Source organism: Miniopterus natalensis, chromosome 6 (assembly GCF_054644295.1).
Source record: "Miniopterus natalensis isolate mMinNat1 chromosome 6, mMinNat1.hap1, whole genome shotgun sequence".
Lineage (NCBI taxonomy): Eukaryota > Metazoa > Chordata > Mammalia > Chiroptera > Miniopteridae > Miniopterus > Miniopterus natalensis.
This window is the reverse complement of record NC_142086.1, coordinates 71610934-71627612: the sequence shown is the minus strand read 5'-3', so window position 1 is coordinate 71627612 and position 16679 is coordinate 71610934.

Sequence of the window (16679 nt, the reverse complement as noted above, 5' to 3'; positions counted from 1 at the left end):
TAAAACATCTGCATAGAGTGGTATTCACTTTTTCTAGTGTGTAGTGCTATGAGTTTTAACAAATGCAGAGATCTTGTGGCACCACCACAAACAGAAAACAGACCAACTCTAATATCCTTTGTAGTCAGGCTCGTCCTTTATCCCTAACCCCTGACAATCACGCATCTGTTCTCTGTTACCATAGCATTGCCTTTTTCACAATGTCACATAAATGGAATTTTTCAGCATGCAGTTTTTTGCTGGTTTAGGTTTGGAGCTATGACAAGTTACTGTAAAAGCACATCTAGACCTGGCCATCAAAAGAAAGCGCAGCTCAGCTTCAATGGGAGAGAGGATTAGTTTCAGTGAACATGTGCTTGCTCTTCAGTCTTTGTTACCTGGGGTTGACAGGATTATGTTCTCGTAAGTGCTTTTCACATTGGGCCTTTCTTCTCAAGGGCATCAGTGGCTTTCTGTCACCAACAGAGCCAGACTCTATTCCACAGTCATTTACTGACCACTTGTTTTTAAACCAGGGTGCTGGTGACTCAGAGGTAAGCAGCTTTGGTCTCTGATTTGATCAAGAAGCATGTTCTCCATTAGTTAGCTGCTCCCTGGTGTCAGCACCTGCGATGGAATCCTGTTCTCAGACAAAATCTGGCTTCTTTTCACCTTTCTTTATTCAATATTTGAGCACGTGCCATGTGGCAGGCACCTTTGTTGACCCTTGCGATAAAACAGCAAATAAAACAAAAATTCCTAATAGAAACAAATAATAAACCATAAATATAATAAATAAGTAAATTACATGATATGTTAGAAAGTGAAGAATGATATGGAAAAAAGAAAAAAGTGAAGTGAAGGGGGTGCTAGAGGGGGGTAGAGTTGCTATTTGAATTATTCATTTTTAGAAAAGGTGACATTTTTTGATAGAGGTGAGAGGATTATTTATGAAGTTATCTAGGAAAAGAGCATTCTAGGCAGGGAACACAGGCAGTGCAAAGGTCCTGAGGATGGAACATGTTCAGGGTGTTTGAGGAAGGGAAAGGACAGATTGGATGGAGCAGAGAGAGCACGGGAGTAGGAGATGCATTCATAAAAGTAATTGGGGAAGGGGCAATGAGAGCATAGGGGACCATGCAGACCATTATAAAGTACCAGGTTTTCACTCTGGGGGAGATGGGAACCATTGCAGGGTTTTGAGAAGAGACATTGTTTGACCAGACTTATATTTTAAGAGGATCTCTCTGGCAAGTGTTTTGAGAACAGATTGTGGGGAGCAATGGGGATGCAGGGAAGCTACTGTAATAATCCAGGAAAGAGACGGTGGTGGTAAAGACCATGGTATTAGCAATGGAGGTGAGAAAATTTGGATTCTGGATATATTTTTAAGGTAGATCCAACATGATTCTCGAATAGTTTGGATGTGAGTTGTGCCTTTTAAAAAATATGGAGTGTTCAAAAATGACTCTATTTATTTTGGGGAAACTGAAAGGTTGGAATTCCCATCAAATGAATTAGGGGAGGGCATAACCATAAAAGATGTGGGGAGAGATCCCTAGAGATTTGGGTTATATCTGGGGTTTGGCAGAGAAATCTGAGCTAGGGATATACAGCTGAGAGTTCTTGGCATATAGATGGATTTGAAGTCATATGACTAGATCACACAGAGAAGGTACCAGATCATTTTTGTCTTGGTTTTCTTAGCTAAACTAAAATAGAAACCTGAAACAAGATGGGAAAGGCTCCTTCTCTCAGGGATTTAATATCTCCTGCAGTTTAGCCTGGATTTGTTGGCTAGTGGTCCTCGGCCCTCCTTTCCTTGTTCCTTTCTCCCTTCCTTCAACTGAAAATTTCTCCTATTTTCAAAATGAAATATTTGTCAGTCATTAAATATGTATGAGGATTAGTTAATAATGAAGATGATTTTAATTATTCACATGTCTAAAGAGCCAGGCTGATAAAATAGACCATTGCATTCACTCTTTAAATGTTTCCCCGCTTCCAAATATTATTGGAGAGGATAGTGAAGGATGTTCTAGCCTCTGCTGTGGGAGAGGAGGCAGCCAGGGGTTTTGCTGCTGAAGGACTGTGCGGCCGGCGGAGACAGCTGTTCGTTTCCACTGCACTGCAGCATCCCGAGGCCTTGGGCTGCCGAAGTGGCCTCACCAGGCCGAGTCAGGAACGAGGCAGGCCTCCCATAATGGGATCTGTGACTAGACACCTTTTACCAAGACCTGCGTTTTCTCTCCCTGAAACCAAAGCCAGCATCACAGGAGAGCTGGGAGGATACAGAAAGTGTTCCTGTGTCACCATTCTACAGTAACTCTTCCTTCTGACTTCATCTCAGCCGCCCACAGGATCACTGCGCAGGCCCAGGGAGAGCTCCCTCCCAGACACTAAAGCCCATGATCTGCACATCCTACCATGAGCCCGTGTTCCTGACACGGGGCACGCTCCTCAGTCGGGGCGATCTTCACCCTTCTGCTTTCGCCCTGCCCACGGCCTCTCTCCAGAAGGCTCTCTCTACACTGCTCTCTCCACCGCTGGGCCCTGAGGGCTGAGCTCTCTACCAGAACTCTCACCAGTACTTCTGTAGCCCCACCATCCGTGGTGTTTATCACCTTCTCTGGACCAGGGTGACTTGGCCCTTCTGGAGAAAATTGCATAAACAGAAGCATAGTTCAGAGCCTCTGTAACACTCACTGTTTACCCCATCTCCCTCTCCCTCATCTCAGGTTCCTACTTCCAAATATTCCCAATTACAACCCTTTTGAAAATAAACTTATATTTGCTCTTCTTACCCTCCCTTGAGTGTGTACGGTAGGTGATGACCAAGGCTCTGGGTTAAGAAAAGTTAACATGGAAAAGTAGCCACAATAGAATTATGTTCATTAAAAAGTGATTTTTGCAATAGAGATTTAAAAAAATTGGCCTAATAAGTAAGTAACTCACTTTAATAAATGATAATTATTTTTATGTGGCATGTACAGAAGTAAACAATAATCCCATACCTTGAATTTAGATTGTAAGCAAAATTTCCTCTTTCATGAAGAGCAGATGAAATATGGGCAGAGATGATAAATGAATGCAGCTGCTCCGGTGGTTTGAAAGCTAGTAATGTGATAGTAATGAACCCAAAGGTCGATGGGCCCTCACAGTTTGTCCAATAATGAAATATTGAATAAATACCACAGCGATTGCTCCTCCCCACCAGACAGATACACATCTGCGCAAGTAGCCATCTGGCAGGCTTTGGTAGATGTAATTGTCATGCTTCATTATCTGGGTTTCCCGGAGACCCCTAACAAAACACCCACCAGCCCAGTCACCCCCCGAATAACTATCTAAAAGCAGGGCAATTACCTGGCACTTCTGCTCCATAGGCCCTAGCATTTGGTCAGGCAAAATGATTCTGAGGGTGGTGTTTGGGATTGCAGATTGACACTGTCTTGTGGAAGGTCGTTTGTTTGGTGTTACTTAGCTCTATTCTGCCAGGAAAATGAAGGTATACTTTCTGATATTGATAACGAGTTCTATTTTTACTAGGTGCCTGGGGAGAAGTAAAGAGGGAAATCAGAACATACCTGAATCAAAATAGGAAAATAGATAGAAACTCTTCAGCTTTTATTTAATGGAAAGCATGAATTGCTTTGGACAAGCCGATTCTGAAATAGCCAGCTTTGCCTCTTTATTTCCTCACAGTGCCGCGCACCTATTTTGCATGCTGCTGATTCCAGTAACAGATTAATACAGAATTTGGGATCGTTCTGCTTTTTTGTTTTGTTCTGTTCTGTTTTGCTGTCATTACTCTGGCTACTGTCCATTGAGCTCAAGATAAAAACTGCCTATTAACAAAGCTGGGAAACAGGTATTTGGAGCTTGATGTAGCCTCTATATGACCAATAAACATAATCTGTGAGAATGTTACTTTTAGAAGTTGAGTACATAAGAGACACTCAGTAAAAATGTTTTCTGTTTTTTTAGGAAGGACTCTGTGGCCTTAAAGATATGGATTTCCTAGAACTATTGATATAGGAATTAAATCATATAAGTTATTGATGGCAATAAAAGTAGGACCCACAGAGAAAGTAATCTTTGTTTCTGTTCCTTGCACTGCAAAGGAGAAGTTCGCGTCTTTGGGACTTTGTGTCTAGCACATCGTAGGTGTTCCATGAACATTTCTAGAATGAATCTATAGTGGAAAATGTTTATAATATCCTCCCTGTGGCTGTCTCAGAGAAGTATTTCTTCACTTCTACTGTCAGAGACTTTAAAGTGCTTTGTGGTTTGGAATGGAAAGAAATTGAATGTCCCTCTTGCAATTTGGGCAGCAGAAATGAGGGATGCAGCTAGTGCAAAAAATAGGGCAGAGGGATGGGGAGGTGACTCATGAGTTCCAAGTTTACCTAAAATTCTCCACTTAACTAATTAATCCCTGCATCGTGCAGGGGCTTATTTCACCCTTTCCTTCCAGGGTGGAATAGAATTGAGATCGTGCTTATCAAGTTCATGGTCATCAGATACTTTTATAGCTAATGCACATCTATGCATAGGATTGGTGGGCGGGGGAGGACCCGTTCATTTCCTTGGATGTTTCTGATTTGTTGATAATGTTTCAAAACTGTTTCAGTGAACAAACAAAGCACCTCGAAGGCTTTGAGTTGAGATAACCTCCGCACACTGACTCTTAAATCTGGTATTTAGTTTCATGACAAGAATTGAGCCTGACAGTGATACTGTGGAGTGATGCCTGCATCGGGCTGAATGCATCACCATCTTTACACCCAAACAGAAAGGGATTGGGCGGGTGCCTGAGAGATGGCGGGCTTGACAGGACTGTGTCTGATATAAAGCATAGTCGCATTGGCCTGTCTCTATTGATATTGTCTGTGGGCAGATATTCTACTTTTAGAATATTCTATGTCAGAAACTGTATGTCACAGGTCATTGCATGATTTGCTCCTTTAGGGGGTGGTATGTTGAGATGTACTAAATTTCTTGAGAGTGGGAGTTGAGTGTTGGGGTGTCTGATGCATATCACCTCCAAGTGTCTAAAATAGCACCCACTCTATTACTCTCTATCCCTTTGATCACTTTCCCGTATTATATATATTTACTGTTTATTGTTCCTCACACTGGAAACTAAGGTCCATGAGGGCAGGGAGTTTGTCTGACTGGTCACCTTTGCGCCCTGGTGTCTAGCACAGTCCCTGGTATATGACAAGCTCTTAAAACATTTGTTGAATTAAGGAACAGTATACTCTGTGATAGTCCTAACTCTGAGTACAGGTCTCTTTGCTTTAACGTCTTTTCTATTCACTGCCTTAAGTTGTTTAACTGCTTTCTCTGATGGAGCCGTCCACTGGAATCCGGTGATGCAGTACAGTTGAACCAGTAGCCCTTTCTTCTTTCCAGTGTGACTTCCGTCCAGACACCTCCATGAATAGCTCATCCCCCTTGCCTCTAGTGACCTAAGTTGGCCAAAACCAATAGCTCTTGTGCTTTAGCTCCCTCTCACATCAGACATATGAATGATCACTGTGACCTGCTATAACCCTACTCTTGGCTAAGGACCCCTCTCCTGGTTGTTAACTTATTCCTCCACGTTGGTCCTCTTGGCTTTTCTGCACTCAGAGTTTTTAACAACCACTTAAACATTAATGAAAACCAGAATAGCACAGTGAGTAAAACTCAGGTATTGAGTTCATGCAAACCCCTGTTCAAATCCTAGTGTCAGCATTTGCCAGTTTCTGCCCTTAGGCAAGTTACTTGATCTCCCTACTACTCAGGCCCTTCAGCAGTAAACTGAGTGAATGATAATATCCACTTCACACAGTGGCATAAAGTGAACATTCGCTAGCCACTGCCTATTATTATTACTAATAATTTATATGTAGACATGCCTCTTTAGGCTTACTTATTTGCTGACTCTTTAGACCCATCTCTCACAGGCCCTACTGGATTTAAAGTTAAGAATCATCTCGTAAAAGCTGAGCTACCTTGTCACCCTGCCCACATCTCCCACCATGCCCACTAACCTAGGGATTGCCCACCTATTGGATGCATGACACAGCAACATTTAAAAAGGCATGTTTTGATAGTTTATTTGATAGAACACTCATAGGAATTGTCATTTCTATTTAACAAGTAATGACATTAAAAATATTTTAACTCTGCCAAAATCTAGAGGGGAAAAAAATCTTGGAATGCAGAATGAAAAGTCCTTCTCAGTAAAGAATATCTAGCAACTGTCTGTACTGGGCCATCTAGGAATCTATATATTTATCTATTACACTGCCTTTGTTTTGTTCTTATTTCACAGGAGACCTGTGAAAATTTCCTGCAGATAAGCGCTGGTCCCCAGTCTGGCATTTGAAATCCCTTCTCTACCATGCCAAAACTATCACAAGCTCCCTCTTTAAAATCTTCCAGAGAAGTCTCTGTACCTTCCTTTGAAAACTCTTCTAATGGTCAGTCCTACTCTCTGCCAGAAATATTAATCTCATATGAAACCTTGTGACACATATGTCAAAGCTTGTGACTTGTTTTCATCCACTTTACTCTCTCCTCACTGCCAGTCAAATAATAGGTACCTATCTACATGCTTGACATTGAGCTTGTGTGATCTGCATTGAGTTAGGCTATATAGACTATCTTGGATATTCCAGATAAAATTTGTTCACAAACCAGAATTTTTTTCTTTCACACAGAATTGTGAGACTTTGTTCCTACCAGCTGGCTTTACCCACAGTGCCCTTACCCCACAACTTCCTGAAGAGATAAGATATAATCAGATAAAAAGTTAAATAATGCAAGAGATAATAACTATTCAAGCAGCAATGTAAAGAATGTGACAAGACAGCATATGATTAATTGCAAAATTAATGGCATTGAAAAAGCTATGCTTTAGTAGGCCAGAATTAGTGAGCATTCACTGGTGCTTTGACTGCCTGTGTTAACTTGTTTATAAAATAACACATTATAGTCTTTACTACATATTCCAGATATCTTTCTTTATTCTTATTCCAAGTTTCTGATTCTTGTCTAATTCCTGATCTTTCTAACCATCATCTCCAGCATCTCCCTTTTTTCCTATCTTAAGTCCTTCCAACTCCTTGGATCAGCCTCTCCACTTCTTAACTGCACCTGATACAGTGATTTTCATCACCCACCACCTTATGTTTGTCATATCCTCCATAATTTTTCACAGACTCCCAATTATTAACTTTCCAAATGGCCCTTTTCCATCTGGTTTTGAGCCATCATAAGGACATCGTCTCTCTCTTCTTCCTTGACTGAACAACCCTCATCCACCGGTCAGGCCCTACCACACTTATTATCTTGTTTCAGATACCTAATCTTAGTGATTTTTGGTTTCTAGTCTACAGTTTTTTTAGAACTAAACTGCAGTTTTTAACACTAGCTTAGGAGTTAGAAGACCAAGGCGTAAGTCCTGAAGAGCCTCACGTTGGTTAACTTTGAACAAGTTACTGACTCATTGAAAACCACAGAGTGAAACGGTGGTTCTAGAAATTGGTACTTTTAACTTTCATTACTTGATCAAATATAAAATTGGCAACCCTATGAAGTAGGCTTTGTCCCTAACAACAACAAAAATGACAACAGAAGACAACAACCTATCTCCTGAAATGTTGCTGATCCATGCACTCTGCATGCTTGACAACCCCTAGGTTAGCAATCATGGTGGGAGATGTGGGTGGGGGAGATGATGTATCTCGGCTTTTATCAGATAATGTTTAACTTTAAATCTGGTGGGGCATGTGAGAGATGGGTCTGGAGAGTCAACAAGTAGTGAAGCCTGGAGATATGTTTAGATACAAACTACTAATGATAGTAATAGGTAAGTTATCCAGTATAACCAAACTAATATAACAACAAATGAGATGATGAGGTGGCTGCACTGTATAACCTCTAAGCTCTTCATAAATATGCCAGTTCTACTACTATTCTGCCGCTGATTACATCCTACTGTTCTGTAGCAGATTACATCCTACTAATGTTTCAACTGAGTGCCTGGTGCTTCTGGATAAGTAACAGAAGAGGAGTAAAAGCATCTGGGTCTAGGTCATTCCCTGCCCCTGACCCACTGAGGGGGATTCTCTGGGATTTTATATTTTTATCTCAAACATAGGCACCTTTTCCCCCCCAAAACTGTAATATCTACTATAAAAAATAATATGTCAACAAACTGGGCAACCAAGAAGAAATAGGTAAATTCCCAGAAACATACAACTTCCTAAGACTGAATCATGAAAAAAATTATAAAATCTGAACAGACCAATTACTAGTAAGAAGATTGAATCAGTTATCTAAAACTTCCCAACAAACAAAAGTTCAGGATCAGATCGCTTCACTGGTGAATTCTATAAAACATTTAAGAAGAAATTAATATTAATCCTTCTTAAACTCTTCAAAATAATAGAAGAGGAAGGAATACTTCTAAACCCATTTACAAGTCCAGCATTAACTTGACACGAAAACTAAACAAAGATACTGCAAGAAAAGAAAAGTACAGGCTAATATCCCTGATGAATGTAAGTGCAAAAATCCTCAACAAAATATTAGCAAACCAAATTCAACAATACATTAAAAGAATCAAAAGGATCATGCACCATGATCAAGTGAGATTTATTCCAGGAATGCAAGGATGGTTCAACATCTGCAAATCAATGTAATAAATCATGTTAACAAAATGAAGGATAAAAACCACATCATCATCTCAATAGGTGCAGAAAGAACATTTGACATTCATTCATGATAAAAACAAAACAAAAAAAACTCTCAACAAACTGAGTATAGAAGGAATATACCTCAACATAATAAAGGACGTATATGACCAGTCCTAAAATAACATCATATTCAATGGTGAAAAGCTGAAAGCTTTCTCTGTAAGGTCAGGAGCAAGATAAGGATGCTTACTCTTGGCACTTTTATTCAACATAATACTAGAAACCCTAGCCAGAGCAATTAGGCAAGAAAAAGAAGTACAAGGCGTTCAAATCAGAAAAGAAGAAGTGAAACTGTCTCTATTTACAGAAGGGATGATATATAGAAAAGCCTAAGGACTCCACCAAAAAAACCCCCCAAAAAACCTGTTAGAACTAGCAAACAAATTCAGTAAAGTTGCAGGATACAAAATCAATATACAAAAACCTGTTGCATTTCTATATATTAGCAATGAACTATCAGAAAGAGAAATTAAGAAAATAATTCCATTTACAATTGCATCAAAATAATAATATACCTAGGAATATATTTAACCAAAGTGGTGAAAAATGTGTACACTGAAAATGATAAGAGATTGATGAAAAGAAAAGGAAAAAGGAACAAATAAATGAAAAGATATTCCAAGGTCATGCATTGGAAGAATTAATATTTTAAGATGTTCTAAAGCAATCTAGAGATTCAGTGCAATCCCTATCAAAATTCCAATGGCATTTTTCACAGAAATAGAAAAAAACCTAAAATTTATATGAAAGCACAAAATACCCCAAATAGCTAAGGAAACTTTGAGAAAGAACAAAAATGCTGGAAGCATCAAGCTTTTTGACTTCTCTCTCTCTCTCCATATATATATGTGGTGAAAATGATATGTAATTCTGCTATATATATATATAGTGGAAATTATTCAGCCCTGAGAAAGAAGGAAATCCCATCATTTGCTTGAGGGCATTATGCTAAGTGAAATAAGCCACACAGAGGACAAATATTGCGTAGTATCACTTATATGTAGAATCTAAAATATATATTTAAAAACTCATAGAAAACAAACAGAGCAGAAAAGTGGTTGCTAGGGGCTGGGGTTGAGGGCGAAAGAGAGAAGCTGGTAACAGGATACACTTTCATCTAGAAGATGAATCAGGCTTGAGGATCTAAGGTAAAACATGCTGACTGTAGTTGATAATACTGAATACTGTTTTGTATCATTGAAATTTGATAAGAGAGTAGAACTTAAATGTTCTCACAAACACAAAAAGAAAAATATGTGAGGTGATAGATGTGTTAATTAACTAAATGGGTAGAATCCTCTCACAGTGTACACATATGTTAAACCACTGTAATGTACACTTTAAATATCTTACCATTTTATGTCAGTTGTACTTCAATAAAGAGGTAAAAATGAAAAATTTAAAACATAATATCAATTACCATTAATTTTCAGGTGTTTTATCCATTGTCTTCAGTGAGAACCTATTAAATACTTACAGCTCTTCTGTTAAAATCCTCAGTCTGGCATCACTTTTATTTATTTCAGTAATTTATCTAACCCTCATCCGTAATATACTTTTGCCAATGAAATGATAAATAATATAAATGTGCTGTTCAGGAACTGTATTCAATAATGGCAATTTAGCAATATTGTAATACTGGTAACACCTTGTGTGTGTATCATTTGTCAGTTGTACAAGTGGATATTGTTTCTAATTTCAAGAATAGAGATTTGGTATTTCAGGGAGATAAGTGATCAATGTTATATATATATCACCTATACATCAAGTTGATCATCTTTAGCTAAGGATCCCAACGTAGAGGGAAAAAATAAAACAAGTTTGTTTGATATTATTAATGTACAAATATATTTAGATATTTTTAAAAGAAAGGAATGCCATATAGTTTTCAAATTCATGGGTAACTGCCCCCAAGTGATACTTGTCATGAATGTAAATAAAATTGAAGAGACAAATTTGGTACAAAAATAACCCAAGGGCAACGAAATGAAAAGCGATTCTCACATCCAAATATATTGTCTAGACAATGACAAACATATGCACATTTTAAATATTCAACATATGTGGGGTGGGTTAGCCAGTTAAAATATCAGGATTGATTACTTTCATTTTATTTTTCTTTCAAGTAATCAGCTGGCCCTAGACATAATCAATGAGCAATTTACAGGTAAACAAAATCATTCTTTTCAGTCATATTCACACGCCTGAGAACTACCTCTGGGTGAACAATATTGGATAAAGAATCAGACTTAAGCTAGGAAGCCTGAGTTCTGGTCCCATGTTTTCCAAGTATTAACTGTATGACTTTGGGCAAAATGCTTTCTTCTTAATGCATCAGTCTCTCCACATGTCCATAATGACTGTGATAATTCTAAAACTTAAATCAAATATTGTGTCACTACTCTTCTCAAAACCCTCCAATGGTTTTCAATTTCAAAGACCTCAGTTTTTCAGTGGCCTTCGAGGCTGTAGCTCTGGCTCTTCCTTTCCTCTGACCTTCACCCTCGCTGTTTCTCACTCCATCCCAGCCATGCTGGCCTCCAGGGGCCAAGCACACTCCCTCCTTCTTCCCTGTTATCTATGTGGTTCTCATCCTTTCTTCCTTAAGTCTTAAATGTCACATTCTCATTGAACCAATCATGTCTCGACACTGCTTATACCCTTCTCTGCTTGATCTTTCTCCATTGAGTTTATAATTATCAACCATACTGTACCCTTCACTGACTTATCTGGTTTATTGTTGTCTCCCCTCACAGAATGAATGCTCCACAGGAGCAGGGATTTTTGTTTGTTTTGTTCAGTGTTGCATCTCCAGCACCTAGAACCATACCTGGAATATAAAAAGTGCTTCACAAATATCTGTTGAATGAATAAGTAAATTGATCATATATTTCCTGAGTACATGTAGCTTGCCTCATATAATGCTGGTTGCTGAGAATCCAAAGATAAATAAAATTGCAATTCTAACCCTTAGGGAGGTCACAGTTGGCAGATATGATTCAACTCTCGCCCAACAGCTAGGTGGCTTTAAAAAGATAAATAACTAGAAGGAGTATTGGTCAAATGGAGGTGAGAGCATCAAACCCTTACAGAGACAGGAAGGTTTCATAGAGGAAAGGATATTAGAGCTGAGATGTGTAGCATTCCATCCTTTGGATAAAGCCAGAAGTACTAAGGGGAGAAAGAGGTTGAGTATAAGAGAATTTCTATAATCACAGAATTTTTAAAATTAAAAAAAGCAGTGTATATGGAAATGTTTTGCCAACTAATGTAATAATAGAGTATATGTATTACCATTATTTACCTGTGTGAATTTTCCTTTTCCTATTGGCATCACTTCACAGAATATCCCATGATACAACTTTATGGCAAAAAACAAGCATACATATTTGAATTTTACTGGAACAGATCATCAAAATTGAGATATCCATATTGGTCAAAGAATATATGCCAAAGACTATATGAAATATTTAGCATGCCTAAACATTTTCAAAACCTGTTTTCAGTAATTAAAAGCTGTTATCTCTAACTTTTCAGGCTGAGTACAAATTAAGTAGGACACTCTGAAAAAATTAGTCTAAAATAAGCCATGCTATATTTCTCAAGTGTACAAATTGTTAATTAGAATCGGGAAGTGAACAGAAGGGGCTTAAAATAAAGACCTTCAATTTCAAATTAAAACTGAAAATGGACCATGCTTGTCACTGGCATTAAAAAAAAAAGAGCTAAAAATTGTGGGGACTGAAATGGAAGTTGAGACTTTTTGAGATCATTAAGTAATTTTTATTTAAAATTTTTATAATTATTGAGTAAACTGTGCATTTTGCCTTTTTATTTTAGTAGGCAGTATTGACTATATTTTAGAATAAAATAACTTTTTAAAAGACATATGAGAAATGACTTTTTTGAATTTTTACATTTACTTTAATTTACATTTTTATATTATACTCAAACTTTGTATATTTTGAAATCAATTGTTCTTTGTTTTTCAGTCATTTAGATCAGGGGTCCACAGATTATGCTCTGTACAGTCTGCATGCTAAAAATATTTTTTATATGTTTAAATAATTGGGAAAAATCAAAAGAACAATAATATTTGTGGCATAGAAAATGTTATGATATTCTGATTTTAATGTTTATAAATAAAGCTTTATTGGAACATAGCCACACTCACTTGTTCACATGTTACTTATGGCCTATTTTGCTTTGCTAAATAGTGGCTATAGAGATGCTATTGACCACAGAGCTGAAAATATTCACTACTTGTCTTTTACAGAAAAAGTTTGCTGACTCCTGCTTTTCATCATTATTGTCAATTAAACACAAATTATGTGAAAACCTTGATCATACTAGTATAGTATATCTGCAAGAAAAATAACATTTTAAATAAATTCTAATTTTTCAGTCATATTTTATTAGTCTTCTAAATATTACTGGCTCATTAACAGAACATATAAAACCATACCTTTATGCATATCTGTTGATTTTTGGTATTTTCAATATGTATTTGTCAATGGAAGAGGAACACAGTTTGTTTAAATTTTTAGACATAGAGTAGGTGGGACTCCATTGGAACTCTTGCCCCCAGCTCTGCAAAGTTAGAGGAACTGAGAAACAGAGCAAACACAGAAGCAGAAAAGATGGAGGAGGTGAGCAGAGTGATAGCCAAGCAACTGATTTGACAGAAGACACTTAAAAAAACAAAAAAAACCAAACTGAGCAAATTGGAGTCAAAGAAGCACACATATCTCCATGCCCTGTGGGAATCAGTGGGCCCTAAGAAGTAGATTAGCTCTTAGAAAAGCTCTCTCTTCCTAAGTAACTCCACATATCATGAAGGAGTAGACTGAAGCACAGTAAAATTATTAGTCTTACTGTTAGGTGATGATGAGATCCGACTAATTGAATCAACTCATGCACCTATGAATTACTAAGAATCCAAAGGTTATAGAAATATTTAATTTCAAAATTATCTATCACAAAGACCTTACATGGAACTTTCAACCTGATGGCATTAAAGATGCAGTGGTTAATGTTGCTTGTGCCTGAGTCTCATTTGTTAGCAACATTGGTTGAGTACCTTTGGGCTCCAGACACGAAGAGCAATGGTATTGAACTATATCATTCAATATTATGACCTCTAGCCACATATTGGCCATTGAGCACTTCACCTGTGGCTGGTCCAAACTGATGTGTGTTCAAAGTATAAAATACATACTGGATTTTAAAGACTTGCTATGAAAAAAAAAAAGAATGTAGAAATTTTCATTCATAGCTTTTTATACTGGTTTCATGTTGAAAATAATATTTTAGATATATTGGGTTATACAATGTGTTATTAAATTTAATTTTACCTGTTTCCTTTTACCTTTTATAATGTGGCTACTAGAAAATGTGAAATTACATCTGTGGCTCCCATTATATTTCCATTCTTCAGCTCTGGCATGGAAGACAGAATGAGTGAGCTCAGGGAGCACACACTCTAGGTGGACTGATGAGTAAACAGGCAATGGCAGATGACAAATGTAAACTTGGGCTGGTTTGCCAGCACTTGCACAAGATGCCCAATCTAGGAGGGTCAGAGGAGCCTGCAGCAGGAGGCAATGCCTGGGATGAATCTTCAGGGATGAGCAGGGGACAACCCTGTCAGGGGAGAACATTCCAGGTAGAAAATATAGCATGTGTGGAATAGTTTATTGTGTTTGGGAAACTATTAATAGTTTGATATATTTAAACTAGGGTGAGTTTGTGGGAATGGGGGAAGCAAAGCTAGAGAGGTAGACAGAGGCCACTGATGAACTGCTTTGAAAATCATGCATTAAGGAAAAATTTGGAAGAAATTTGGACCTGATCTGACATCTGAAAATATGCAGTCTTCCAATAGTGTTGAAAAAAACACCTATGGGTTTTGGAGTAAACCTTCTCCAAAACAACCTAATGTGGATTCTAAAAATGATATTGATTGTTCCTTTGCATTTGATCCATGAATGAACAAACTTACGGCTAGTCAACCAGGAGAGGAGTGCCCATAATATTGTTGTGTGCTGTATAAAATACAAATAATGCTTAGAAAAGTGCTGAAAAGCCAAAAGGCTCTGTTAAGTAACAGAGAAAGTGGTTTTCTGCAGGATGCAAAAATTATTTAGACAAAGTCTACTTCCTTTGGTTGTAAGCCACTAATTATTTATGCAAAAAGCAAGCAATATTCCTCTGTCTAGGAAACATTGCAACTTTACATGTGTTATACAATCTTCATGAGAAAGACACAAATGACAATAACATCAAGGACTTTGTAGAGATATCATGTTTCAGGGCCAGTTCTGCATTGTCAGCTGGCATAAGCATTTCTTGGCTCCTGGTGGAAGAGCCCTCTTCTGCCAATAGTTGTGGCCACCTGATTCCTCAACAAAAGCTTCAGCTCTACCCCTCATCCTGAAGTCATTTGATTCCTAGGTAAAAAACACTTTAAGGACCCCTAATTTAGCACATTATTTGACTCTCACATTATATATGTTCTGACTGTGGACCCTTGGTCTAGCAACTAGGCTTTAAAAACACTTTGAACTTCAGCATCTCCCGAGTGGACACCTACCATTCTTTTTTATCTTATGCAAGTGCTATTTTTCATATCCTTGGCTGGACCTTCTCCCTCTCCATGCTTGTCCTACTCCAGGGAGTATGTCATGATTCTTGGTTTTGTTCTGCCTCAGAGCCAGTGCATCACAGTTGGTAGACCTGGACTTTTATCTCTGCATCAGTAGCCCCAGTTTTAGGCTCCATGTTGAACATGATCACCGAGAAGAGCACACCATTTAAGGAGTCAGGAAAGCATAGGCTTTCATGGAAAAAGCTATATTTGACCCTCACTATTGTAGGTTTTAGATGTGGTATCTGTTAATTTTATGAGTTTGGACTTCACAAGTTAACTACTCCATTGTAATATCAAAGTCAAATCTTCAAAGGTGTTTGAACTCTTCAATTTTCACTTTATTCTTTTTCAATTCCTTAATTCTTTTGAACCAAAAGTAGTCTTGATTGCTAAGGAGGTAAATTAACTAATTGTTTAGCTGGATTGTGGCAAGTGCATTCCACTTTCTGAAAGCCAAGCACTCCCACTGACACAATAGCCCATTTTCTGTACGCTCCTGTTAATTTGCCTGACTAGCTGGGCAACTTTAGCCTGTCACCAAAGAGCACAGGGTCTGATCTGATCCTGGTTCTTTCCTAAAGAACAGCATGGGTGAAGGACTTTCTTCCAAGTGCCACCTCCTGGTTACACTTGGGTTTCACAAGGACTGGATCTCCTTACCCTTATCTTGATGATTTGTGATAACTTAGAAACCTATGCCCTATAAGCACGGGGGGAATAAAGTTAAATAGGAATAATAGGCAATCACAAATCTATTGCTTTGTTCAGACTTGGGCTGTCAGCTGCTGTCTCAGTCATCTATTTTTTGTGGTCCTTTGAGATGCTGAGTAACTCAAGGAACTGACAGGTTTTTAGGTAATTGAAGAACAATACCTCTCGTAGGGGTAATGAGTCATTTACATTGGAGCAATTTTTATGCTTTCATCTGGACCTATATAATGCAAAATTAACTTTGTGATTTTAGCCCCTCATCATCCTGTGGTATTTAAACATAAAAAGGGTAGTATTAACAAGTCTGCTTCCTAGGATAAATCTTAATGATTTAGAACTTATAAACCCTAGGAAGAACTCTATGAACCACAGAAACAGCAGGATGATAGGAGTAACCGTGCCATCCAGACTCAAGGAATGTGAACATACGTTGCATCTTTCATCCTCTTGATGGGCACTACCTTTGGTCGTTTTGCTGCAAAGCTCTGTCAGGTAGAGTGTGAAGCCAGAAAATAAGGATAGATTTTAAGAATGATTAAGAACTTAGGAAGGCAAAATCGATGACTGACATTCTCCCTTTGAAAACA